Genomic DNA, 12,994 nt, shown 5'->3' on the forward strand with positions numbered 1-12,994 from the left:
ACAGTATGGCAGTTACCCAGAAAACTTAAAATCTGTGGGTTGCTTTGAGTAGTATGGGCATTAATCACAATAGCCAAAAGGTTGGAAGCAGCCCAAGTGTCCATCAATGGATTAATGGATAAACAAATGGTGGTATATACATACAAAAGAATATTATTCAGCCTTAAAAAGGAAGGAAATTCTCATACATTCTATAACATGGATGAATCTTGAGGACAGTATGCTAAGTGAAATAAGCCATTCATTAAAAAGACATACTGGATAATTTCACTTATATGTGGCACCTAGGTCGGTCAAATTCATCTAAACAAAGAGTGCAGGCGCCTGGGTGGCTCAGTTGCTTAAGCAACTGCCTTCAGCTCAGGTCATGATCCTGGAGTCCCGGGATGGAGTCCCACATTAGGCTCCCTGCTCAGCAGGGAGTCTGCTTCTCCCTCTGACCCTCTTCCCTCTCGTGCTCTCTATCTCTCATTCTCTCTCTCTCAAATAAATCAATAAAATCTTTAAAAAAAAATAAAGAGTGAAAAAGTGGTTACCAAAGGCCTAGGGAGGAGAGAATGGAAAGGTTGTCCTTTAATGGACAAAGAATTTCAGTTTTGGAGGTTAAAAAGAGTTCTCGAGATTGCACACCAATGTGAATGTACTTCACACTAGTGAACAGTGCACTTAAATGGTTAAGATGGTAAGTTTCATATTATATGTATTTTACTATAATTAAAACTTAAGAAAAAGAAGATATAACAGTTACAAACATATACAATTAAATTCCGGAGTATGAAGATATATGAAGTGAACACTGACAGAACTGAAGGGAGAAATAAGTATACAGTAGTTTTGGAGACTTTTAAATATCCCGTTTTCAATAATAAAACAACCAGGCAGTGGCGGGGTCGTGCGCCTCAGCCAGTCGCCAGGCATGCAGGGCCCGTGCCAAAGCAGTACCACCCAGGAGAGCGCAAGCTGGCTGCTGCTGGGGCTGCTACCGCCGTAGCAGGGGCAGGACCTCTGTGCACCTGCTGTGTGAGGCGTGAGAAGGAGCGCGGAGATCAGTTCGTGGTGCCACCTTGCAGTAGTCTACCTTCGCTTCCCTGAACCCAGAGAGGTTTGAGTTCTCAGACTACTATGGAAAGAGAAAAGAGAAACTAGGAGCATTTTCTTTAAACCATCGTTTGACTTCACAGAGTTACTGCGGCCTTTGGAACTAGCATGACAGATACAGAGCATCTAGCAAAATAATGGAAGCTGCGTACTTTGACCCAAACTTGAATCACACACTGAATTCGAGTATCAATACTCACCTAGGTCCTAGAGTGGAACGTTCCCCTGGGGCAATGGAGCAATTGTTGAAGGTCTTTTATTATTTCGAAAACAGCAGTGAGCCAACCACTTGGGCCAGTATTATCAGGCATGGAGATGCTACTGACATTTGGGGCATCATTCAGAAGACAGCAGACAGTCATAAAGTAAAGCACATGGCTTGCTATAGATTTCACCTCAGTCACCTGTGATCAGAAGAGGTTCACTGGCTCCATTTGGATATGGTTGTCTCTAATGTGAGGGAGAAGTATGAACTTGCACATCCACCAGAGGAGTGGAGAAAAAAAAATTACATACCTACTTTGGTGTAACTCATACTTGATTTGTTTTGCATATCCTCACACACATGACAATAAATGTCTTTGCTTAATTTTCATACTGATTATAATTATGACTCCTGTATAAACAAAATTGGCTGGTAATGATTAACCAGTGATCTCTCCTAAATAAGTAAATAAAAAAAAACTAAGCAGAAATCAACATAGAAAAAGAAGACTTGAACAATACTAATTAATGTTGAGGCAATTAGCCCTAATAGACATCTACAGAACATGCCACTCAACAACAGAACATACATCCTTCTCAAGTGAACATGGAACATTCTCCAGGATAAACCTTATGTTAGACCATGAAACAAACCTCAAAAAATTCCAAAGTATAGAAACAATTCAGTGTAGTTCTTTGATCACCAAAGTATGAAATTAGAAATCAATAACAGAAAAATAAATTTGGGAAGCTCATAAATATGTGGAAATCAAGCAACACACTTGAATATCCAATGAGTCAAAGTAAAATAAAAAGGGAAATCAGAAAATATTTTGAGATAAATGAAAATGAGGACACAACATACCAAAGATTATGAGATGCAGCTAAAGCAGTGCTTAGGTGGAAATTTATAGTTGTAAATGCTAATATAAATAAAAAGGAAAGATTTAAAACCAGTAATTTAAACTTTCACCTTAGGACATTGGAGAAAGAAGAGCAAACTGAACATAATGCAGCCAAAAAAGAAGGAAATAATAAAGACTAGAGTGGAAATTAATGAAATCAAATATAAAGGAAAACAATAAAGAAGATGAGTGAAACCAAAAGCTGGTTCTTTGAAAAGATTAACAAAATTAACAAACTTTTAGATAGATTGATCAAGAAGAAAGAGATAAAATTCAAACTACTAGAATTGGATATAAAAGTTGGGACAAATAAAAAGGATTATAAAGGAATACTGTGAACAATTATATGCTAATAAATTAGATAATTTACATGGAATGAACAAATTCCTAGAGAGGCATGAACTATAGAAATTACTTCAGAAGAAAAACAATCTGAATAGACATATATAATAAGTGAAGAAATTGAATTAGTAAAAAAGAAATAACTACCCACAAACAGAACCCCAGGTCCAAATGACTTCAGAACTGAATTCTACCAAATATTTAAAGGATAATCAATACTTCACAAAATCTTACAAAAAACATGAAAAGAGAACAGTTCCCAAATCATTTAATAAGGAGAGTATTGTCCTGATATCAAAACTGGACAATAACATCACAAGAAAACTACAGATCAATAATTTTTATGAATATGAATGTAAAATTTATCAACAAAATACAAACAGAATCTAGAGAATTAAAAAAGAGTTACACACCTTTACCAAGTGGGATTTATCTCAAGAATGCAAGGTTTGTTTAACACCCCAAAATTAATTAATGTAATACATTATAAAAATAGAATAATAAAAACCACATGATTATCTCCCCAGACACAGGAAAAAATATTTGACAAAATCCAAGATTCTTCATGATATAAAAAAAAATATTTAACAAACTAGGAATGGAAGGGAAAAAATCCCTCAGCCTGATAAAGCTTTCATGAAAAACCCAGAACTAAAACACACTAATGGTGAAATATTACATGTGTTCCCCACAAAATTACAAAAATTACAAAGATGTTTTTTCTCAGCACTGCTATGCAACATTGCATCAGAGGTTTCCAGGGTGACTAGGCAAGAAAAAGAAAGGTATCCTTGGAATTGGATTGGAAAGGAAGAAGTAAAACTATATCCACAGATAATATGAACTTCTGTGTAGAAAAATCCTAAGGAATCCACTATTAGAATTAATAATGACTCCAGCAAAATTGGAGGACATAAGAATAACATATGAAAATCAATTGTCCTTTACACACTTGCAATGAACAATCTAAAACAAAATTAAGAATACAATTCCATTTACAATGGCACCTCCAAATTGAAAGTGAGAGGGTGGAAAAACATCTATCAAGCTAATTAATATCAAAAGAAATCTGGAATAGCCATACTTATATCAGACAAACTAGATTTGAAACCAAAGACTGTAAAAAGAGATGAAGAAGGACACTATATCATAATAAAGGTGTCTATCCAACCAGAAGGTCTAACAATTGTAAATATTTATGTCCCCAACTTGGGAACAGCCAAATATATATTTCGTGGGTGCGAAATGGGAGCAGCTGGTGGTTTTAGAGGCAGGAAGGGCAGAGATGTGCCCCAACCTGGAGGCAGGACTGGGAGCGCTGCAGAGGGGCGCATAACCCAGGACGCAGCAGTTTTTAGCAGCACAGACAGTAACAGAGATGGTGTGGCCTGGAGAGCTCACTGGAGAACAGACTGCAGTCTCTCTGCTCTGAGGCAGAGGGTTGGAAATGGTCTTTTCTGCTCTGACTCTCGGAAGAGATGCAAAGCCGCCAGGGAAAGCCGCCAGAGAACAAAAGCCCCCCAAAAACGGTTCCCACTGAGCCCATCCCCTGCCACAGGGGGGCAGGGCAACTCTGCCCAAATAGGGTTGCCTGAGTAACAGAGCGGCAGGCAGGCCCCTCCCCCAGATGACAGGCTGGGAAAACCAGAGGCCAGCAACCCTAAAGTCCCTAGAAAACAGGTGCATCTTGCTTGGGTTCTGGTCAATAATTTGGACTCTATACATTGCCTCAACAGCCTATCAACAGAATGACTAGAAGGAGGAACCCCCCAAATACAAAAGACTCAGAGATTATGACTTATGCAGCAGATTTACAAATGGATGCAGATATAACCAAGAAGTCGGAGATGGAATTCAGGCTAGCAATTGTGAAGACAATAGCTAGAAAGGAGAAATCAATTAATGGCAACATAGAGTCTCTATGGGTAGAAATGAAAGCTGAATTGGCAGAACTTAAAAATGCTATCAATGAGATCCAATATAATCTAGACAATCACAGCTAGGGTAAGTAAGGCAGAAGAACAAATTAGTGACCTGGAAGACCATTTAATGGCTAAAAAGGGAAAAGAGGAGGCCAGGGAAAAACAACTCAAAATCCATGAAAATAGAATCAGAGAAATAAGTGACACCATGAAGCGTTCCAATGGTCAGAATTATTGGAAACCCGGAGGGAGTGGAGAGAGAGAGAGAGAGGACTAGAAAATATATTTGAGCAAATTGTAGTTGAGAACTTCCCTAATCCGGGGAATGAAACAAACATTCGTGTCCTAGAGGCAGAGAGGACCCTTCCCAAGATGAAGGAAAACAGGCAAACACCCCGGCATGTAAGAGTAAAACTCACAAATCTTAGAACCAAGGAAACCATCCTAAGGGCAGTTAGGGGGAAGAGATTCCTTAAGTACAGAGGGAGGAACATCAGAATAACGTCAGACCTACCCACAGAGACCTGGCAAGCCAAAAAGGCCTGGCAAGACATATTCAGGTACTAAATGGGAAGAACATGCAGCCAAGAATACTTTATCCGGCAAGGCTGTCATTTAGAATGGAGGGAGAGATGCAGAGCTTCCAAGACTGGCAGAAACTGAAAGAATATATGACCACTAAGCCAGCCCACAAGAAGTATTAAGGGGGGTTCTATAAAAGGAGAAAGACCCCAAGAGTTATATAGAAAAGAAATTTACAGGGACAATCTATAAAAACAAGGTCTTCACAGGAAACATGATGACAATTAATTCATATCTTTCAATAATCACTCTCAATGTGAATGCCCTAAATGCTCCCATAAACAGCACAGGGTTGCAGATTGGATAAAAAGACAGGACCCATCCATATGCTGCCTACAAGAGATTCATTTTGAACCTAAAGATACATCCAAACTGAAAGTGAAGGGATGGAGATCCACCTTCCATGCCAACGGACCTCAAAAGAAAGCTGGGGTAGCAATTCTTATATCAGACAAATTAGATTTTAAACTAAAGACTGTAGTTAGAGACAAAGGACACCGTATCATTCTTAAAGGATCTATCCAACAAGAAGATCTAACAATTGGAAATATCTGTGCCCCCAACATGGGAGCAGCCATCTACATAAGCCAACTGTTAACCAAAATAAAGAGTCATTTTGATAACAATATGTTAATTGTAGGAGACCTCAATACTCCACTCTCAGCAATGGACAGATCATCTAAGCAGAAAATCAACAAGGAAACAAGAGCTTTGAATGACACACTGAACCAGATGGACCTCATAGATATATACAGAACATTCCACCCTAAAAGAACAGAATACTCATTCTTCTTGAGCACACATAGAACTTTCTCCAGAATAGACCACATACTGGGTCACAAATCAGGTCTCAACCAATACCAAAAGGTTGAGATTATTCCCTGCATATTCTCAGACCACGATGCTTTAAAACTGGAACTCAATCACAAGAAAAAAAATGGCAGAAATTCAAACACTTGGAAGCTAAAGACCACTCTGTTCAAAAATGTTTGGGTCAAACAGGAAATCAAAGAAGAACTTAAACACTTCATGGAAATCAATGAGAACGAAAACATATCGGTCCAAAACCTATGGTATACTGCAAAGACGGTCCTAACAGGGAAATACATAGCCATCCACACCTCACTCAAAAAAATAGAAAAATTCCGAATTCACCAACTAACTCTACACCTTAAAGAACTAGAGAAAAAGCAACAAACGAGGCCTAAGCCATGCATCAGAAGAGAAATAATTAAGATTAGAGCAGAGATCAATGAATTAGAAACCAGAAACACAGTAGATCAGATCAACAAAACTAGAAGTTGGTTCTTTGAAAGAATTAATAAGATCGATAAACAACTGGCCAGACTTATCCAAAAGAAAAGAGAAAGGACCCAAATTAATAAAATTATGCATGAAAGGGAAGAGATCATGACTAACACCAAGGAAATAGAAATAATTACTAGAAATTATTGTCAACAACTATATGCCAATAAACTGAGTAATCTGGATGAAATGGAGGCCTTCCTGGAAACCTATAAGCTGCCAAGACTGAAACAGGAAGAAAATGACAACCTGAGTAGGCCAATAACCAGTAACGAGATTGAAGCAGTGATCAAAAACCTCCCCAAAAACAAGAGTCCAGGACCTGATGGATTCCCTGGGGAATTCTACCTATCATTCAAGGAAGAAATAATACCTATTCTACTGAAGCTGTTTCAGAAAATAGAAACAGAAGGAAAACTTCCAAACTCATTCTATGAGGCCAGTATTACCTTAATCCCCAAACAAGGCAAAGACCCCATCAAAAAGGAGAATTTCAGACCAATATCCCTGATGAATATGGATTCCAAAATCTTCAACAAAATCCGAGCTAATAGGATCCAACAATACATTAAAAGGATCATCCACCAGGACTAAGTGGGATTTATCCCTGGGATGCAAGAGTGGTTCAACATTCACAAATCAATCAGTGTGATAGAACACATTAACAAGAGGAGGGAGAAGAACCATATGGTCCTCTCAATTGATGCAGAAAAAGCATTTGACAAAATACAACATCTTTTCCTGATTAAAACTCTTCAGAGTATAGGGATAGAGGGAACATTCCTCAAGTCCATAAAATCCATCTATGAAAAACCCACAGCAAATATCATCCTCAATGGGGAAAAGCTGAGAGCCTTTCCCTTAAGATCAGGAACACGTCAAGGATGCCCACTCTTGCCATTATTGTTCAACATAGTACTAGAAGTCCTAGCAACAGCAATCAGACAACAAAAAGAAATAAAAGGTATTCAAATTGGCAAAGAAGAAGTCAAACTCTCTCTTTTTGCAGATGACATGATACTTTATGTGGAAAACCCAAAAGACTCCACCCCCAAATTACTAGAACTCATACAGTAATTCAGTAATGTGGCAGGATACAAAATCAATGCACAGAAATCAGTTGATTTCTTATACACTAACAACACAACCATAGAAAGAGAAATTAGACAAACGATTCCATTTATGGTAGCACCAAAAACCATAAGATACTGCGGAATAAACCTAACCAAAGAGGTAAAGGATCTATACTCTAGGAACTACAGAACACTCATGAAAGAAATTGAAGAAGACACAAAAAGACGGAAAAACATTCCATGCTCATGGATCGGAAAAATAAACATTGCTAAAATGTCTATGCTACCCAAAGCAATCTAGACCTTCAATGCCATCCTGATCAAAATTCAATGACATTTTTCGAAGTGCTGGAACAAACAATCCTAAAATTTGTATGGAATCAGAAAAGACCCCGAATAGCCAAGGAAATGTTGAAAAAGAAAAACAAAGCTGGGGGCATCACGTTGCCTGATTTCAAGCTCTATTACAAAGCTGTGATCACCAAGACAGCATGGTACTGGCACAAAAACAGACATAGAGACCAATGGAACAGAATAGAGAGCCCACATATGGACCGTCAACTCTATGGTCAAATAATCTTCGACAAAGCAGGAAAAAACATGCAATGGAAAAAAGACAGTCTCTTCAAAAAATGGCGCTGGGAAAATTGGACAGCCACATGCAGAAGAATGAAACTCGACCATTCTCTAGCAACATACACAAAGATAAACTCAAAATGGATGAAAGACCTCCATGTGAGACAGGAATCCATCAAAATCCTAAGGAGAACATAGGCAGTAACCTCTTTGACATCGGCTACAGCAACTTCTTTCAAGATACATCTCCAAAAGCTAGTGAAACAAAAGCAAAAATGAACATTTGGGACTTCATCGAGATAAAAGGCTTCTGCACAGCAACAGAAACAGTCAACAAAACAAAGAGGCAACCCACAGAGTGGGAGAAGATAGTTGCAAATGACACTACAGATAAAGGGCTGGTATACAAGATCTGTAAAGAACTTCTCAACCTCCAAAAAACAAATAATCAAGTCAAGACATGGGCAGAAGATATGAAAAGACACTTCTCTGAAGAAGACATACAAATGGCTAACAGACACATGAAAAAGTGTTCATCATCATTAGCCATCAGGGAAATTCAAATCAAAACCACACTGAGATACCACCTTACACCAGTTAGAATGGCAAAAATGGACAGGGAAAGAAACAACAAATGTTGAAGAGGTTGTGGAGAAAGGGGAACCCTCTTACACTGTTGGTGGGAATGCAAGTTGGTACAGCCACTTTGGAAAACAATGTGGAGGTGCCTCAAAAATTTAAAAATAGAGCTACCTTATGACCCAGCAATTGCACTCCTGGGCATTGACCCCAAAGACACAGATGTAGTGAAAAAAGGGCCATATGCACCCCAATGTTCATAGCAGCAATGTCCACAATAGCCAAACTGTGGAAAGAGCCGAGATGCCCTTCAACAGATGAATGGATAAAGAAGATGTGGTCCATATATACAATGGAATATGACTCAGCCATCAGAAAAGATGAATACCCAACTTTGACATCAACATGGATGGGACTGTAGGAGATTATGCTAAGTGAAATAAGTCAAGCAGAGAGTCAATTATCATATGGTTTCACTTATTTGTGGAACATAAGGAATAGCATGGAGGACATTAGGAGAAGGAAGGGAAAAATGAAGGGGAAGGAATCGGAGGGAGAGCCAAACCATGAGAGAGTATGGACTCCGAGAAAGAAACTGAGGGTTTTAGAGGGGAGGGGGGTGGGGGGATGGGTTAGCCCGGTGATGGGTATTAAGGAGGGCATGTACTTCATGGAGCACTGGGTGTTATATGAAAACAGTTGATCGTGGATCACCACATCAAAAACCAATGATGTATTGTATGGTGACTAACGTAAGATAATAAAATTTTTAAAAAAGATTAAAAAAAAGAAAAAGTACAGCATCCTTTCTTGATAAAAACCCTCGAGACAGTAGGGATAGAAGGAACATATCTCAACATCATAAAGGCCATATATGAAAAACCCACAGCTAATATCATCCTCAATGTGGAAAAACTGAGAGTTTTCCCCTAAGGTCAGGAACACGATAGGGATATCCACTCTCACCACTATTGTTCAACATAGTCCTGGAAGTCCTAGCCTCAGCAATCAGACAACAAAAAGAAATAAAAGACATCCAAAGAGGGAAGGAAGAAGTCAAATTTCATTCTTCACAGACAACATGATACTCTATGTAGAAAATCTGAAATACTCCACCAAAAAATTGCTAGAACTGATTCATGAATTCAGCAAAGTGGCTGGATATTAAATCAAAGTACAGAAATCCGTTGCATTCCTATACACCAATAATGAAGCAGCAGAAAGAGAAATCAAGGAATTGATCCCATTTACAATTGCACCAAAACCCATAAGAAACCCAGCTATAAACCTAAGAGGTAAAAGATCTGTATGCTGAAAACTATAGAACACTTCTGAAAGAAATTGAAGAAGACACAAAGAAATGGAAAAACATTCCATGCTCATGGATTGGAAGAACAAATATTGTTAAAATGTCTATACTACCCAAAACAATCTACACATTCGATGCAATCTCAATCAAAATAACACCAGCATTTTTCACAGAGCTAGAACAAACAATCCTAAAATTTGTATGGAACCACAAAAGACTCCAAATACCAAAGGAATGTTGAAAAAGAAAGGCAAAGCAGGAGGCTTCACAATTCCAGACTTCAAGCTGTATTAGAAAGCTGTAATCATCAAGACAGTATGCTATTGGCACAAAAACAGACACATAGGTCAATGGAACAGAATAGAACACCCAGAAATGGACCCCCAACTCTATGGTCAACTAATCTTTGACAAAGCAGGAAAGAATATTCAATGGAAAAATGACAGTCTCTTCAACAAATGATTGTGGGGAAATTGGACAGCGATATGTAGAAGAGTGAAACCAGAGCACTTTCTTACACCATACACAAAAATAACTTCAAAATGAAAGACCTAAATATGAGACAGGAAACCATCAAAATCCTAGAGGAGAAAACAGGTAGTACCCTCTTTGACCTCGGCCACAGCAGCTTCTTACTAGATATGTCCCAGAGGCAAGGGAAATAAAAGCAAAAACGAACTATTGAGACATCATCAAGATAAAAACCTTCTGCACAGTGAAGGAAACAATCAATAGAACTAAAAGGCAACTGATGGAAAAGGAGAAGATATTTACAAATGACGCATCTGATAAAGGGCTAGTATCCAAAATCCATAAAGAACTTCTCAAACTCAACACTCCCCTAAAAACAAAAAATCCAGTTAAGAAATGGGCAAAAGACATGAATTGACACTTTTCTAAAGATGACATCCAGATGGCTAACAGACACATGTAAAGATGCCCATCATCATTCATCATCAAGGAAATACAAATCAAAACCACAATGAAATACCACCTCACACCGGTTAGAATGGCTAAAATTAGGAAACTCAGGAAACAACAGATGTTGGTGAGGATGCAGAAAAAGGGAAACCCTTTTGCACCATCGGTGGGAATGCAGACTAGGGCAGCCACTCTGGAAAACAGTATGGAGGTTCCTCAAAAAGTTAAAAATAGAACTACCCTACAACCCAGCAATTACACTCCATGTATTTATCCAAAGGGTACAAAAATACTAATTCAAAAGGGCACGTGCACCCCAATGTTTATAGCAGCACTATCAATAATAGCTAAATTATAGAAAGAGCCCAGATGTCCATCAACTGATGAATGGATAACAAAGAAGTGATACACACACACACACACACACACACACACACACACACACACACACACACACCTAATGGAATATTAGCCATTAAAAAGAATGAAATATTGCTCTTTGCAACAAGGTGGATGGAACTAGAGTGTATTATGCTATGTGAAATAAGTCAGAGAAAGACAATACCATATGATTTCAGTCATATGTGGAATTTAAGAAACAAATCAGATGAACATAGAGGAAGGAAGGAAAATTAAGATAAAAACAGAGAGGGAGGCAAACCATAAGAGACTCTTAACTATTGAGAACAAACTGAGAGTTGCTGGAGGGGAGGTGGGTGGGGGGATGTGCTAAATGGATGATGGGCATTAAGGAGGGCACTTGGGATGAGCACTGGGTGTTATATGTAAGTGATGAATTGCTAAATTCTATTCCTGAAACCAATCCTACACTATACATTAACTAAATTGAATTTAAATTAAAAAATAAGAAAAAAAACTAAAACAAAAAAGGGGAAAAAAACAAAACAAAATAAAAATAAAGAGGGGTACACTAAGCCAAAAACTAACAGAAAGGACATAACAAATATTGTATCCGAAATAAATAAATTTAAGAAAGAAATAAAATTGTGACTACAATCTATCTTGACAAGAAGTCCAACGTGGAATTACCATATGACCCAGCAATACCATTCCTAGATATATCCCAGAAAAATGTTTTTGAAAACAAGTGTTCAACAAGAATATGTATACAGATTTTCTTAGCAGCACTATTCCCAATAGCCAGTAGACAGAAACAATCTGAATGTCCATCAGCTGCTACATGGATAAGGAAAATGTGGCATATCTATACAATGTAAGGAGGAATGAAGTACTAATATATGCGATAACATGGGTGAACCTTGAAAACATGTTAAGCAAAAGAAACCACACGTAATAGGTCATGAATTGCATGACTTCATTTGTATGAAATATCAAGAATATGAAAATCTGTAAAGACAGAATGCAGATTAGTGGTTGCCAGAGGTTGTGGGGAAGGAGCACTGGGGATTACTTAATAAACATGGAGTTTTCTCTTGGGTTGTGAAAATTTTCTGGAACTAGGTAGAGGTGATGGTTAGAAACCACTGTAAATGTATTAACTGCCACTGAATCAATACATTTTCAAATGGTTAAAATGTTTAATTTTATGTTAGGTAACTTTTACCTCAATTTAAAAAGAAAAAATGATTTAGATAGTGTGACAGAGGCAATTTGAAGATGCCCCCAACCCCCACCACACAGAAGATTACAGGCCCCTGGTTATTCAATCAAGATACTTCTGTGATTCAATTTTGTACATGTAATTGAAGTCCCAAATGAGTTGACCTTAAAATGTTGATATTATCTGGGTGGATTTGACTTAATCACACATGCCATTCAAAAGTAGGCAATTTTCTCCAGCTGGTTGCAGAAGTGGAAGTTAGAGAAATTCTAAATACAAGAGGGATTTAAAGTAAGTGTGGTTCTCTCCTGCTGGGAATAAGGGGACCATGTGATAAAATATGAGAACAACCTCTAGTTGCTAAGAGCTGTCCCTGGGTATAGCTAGTAAGAAAACCGGGACCCCAGTCTTACATTCCCAAGGAATTGAATTCTGCCAATAACAAGAATGTGCTTGAAAGCAGATTTTTTTCTCTAGGTTTGCCACTAGATAAGGACACAGCAAGCCAACACCTTGATTTCAGCCTTGTGATTGAGAAGAAAACCTAGCCATGTTATGCCTGATTTCTGACCTCTAGAAACTATAAGATAATAAAT

At 38.0% G+C, this 12,994-nt stretch overlaps 1 pseudogene; it reads left to right on the forward strand.

Moving 5' to 3' along the window:
- The first annotated feature begins 1,211 nt into the window (after positions 1 to 1,211).
- On the forward strand, positions 1,212 to 1,628 carry LOC148163058 (focal adhesion kinase 1 pseudogene; annotated as a pseudogene).
- The last annotated feature ends 11,366 nt before the right edge of the window (positions 1,629 to 12,994 follow it).

Source organism: Eumetopias jubatus, unplaced genomic scaffold, assembly GCF_037043125.1.
Source record: "Eumetopias jubatus isolate StellerSeaLion01/CBP00866 unplaced genomic scaffold, mEumJub1_p1.0 scaffold_11, whole genome shotgun sequence".
Taxonomy (NCBI): domain Eukaryota; kingdom Metazoa; phylum Chordata; class Mammalia; order Carnivora; family Otariidae; genus Eumetopias; species Eumetopias jubatus.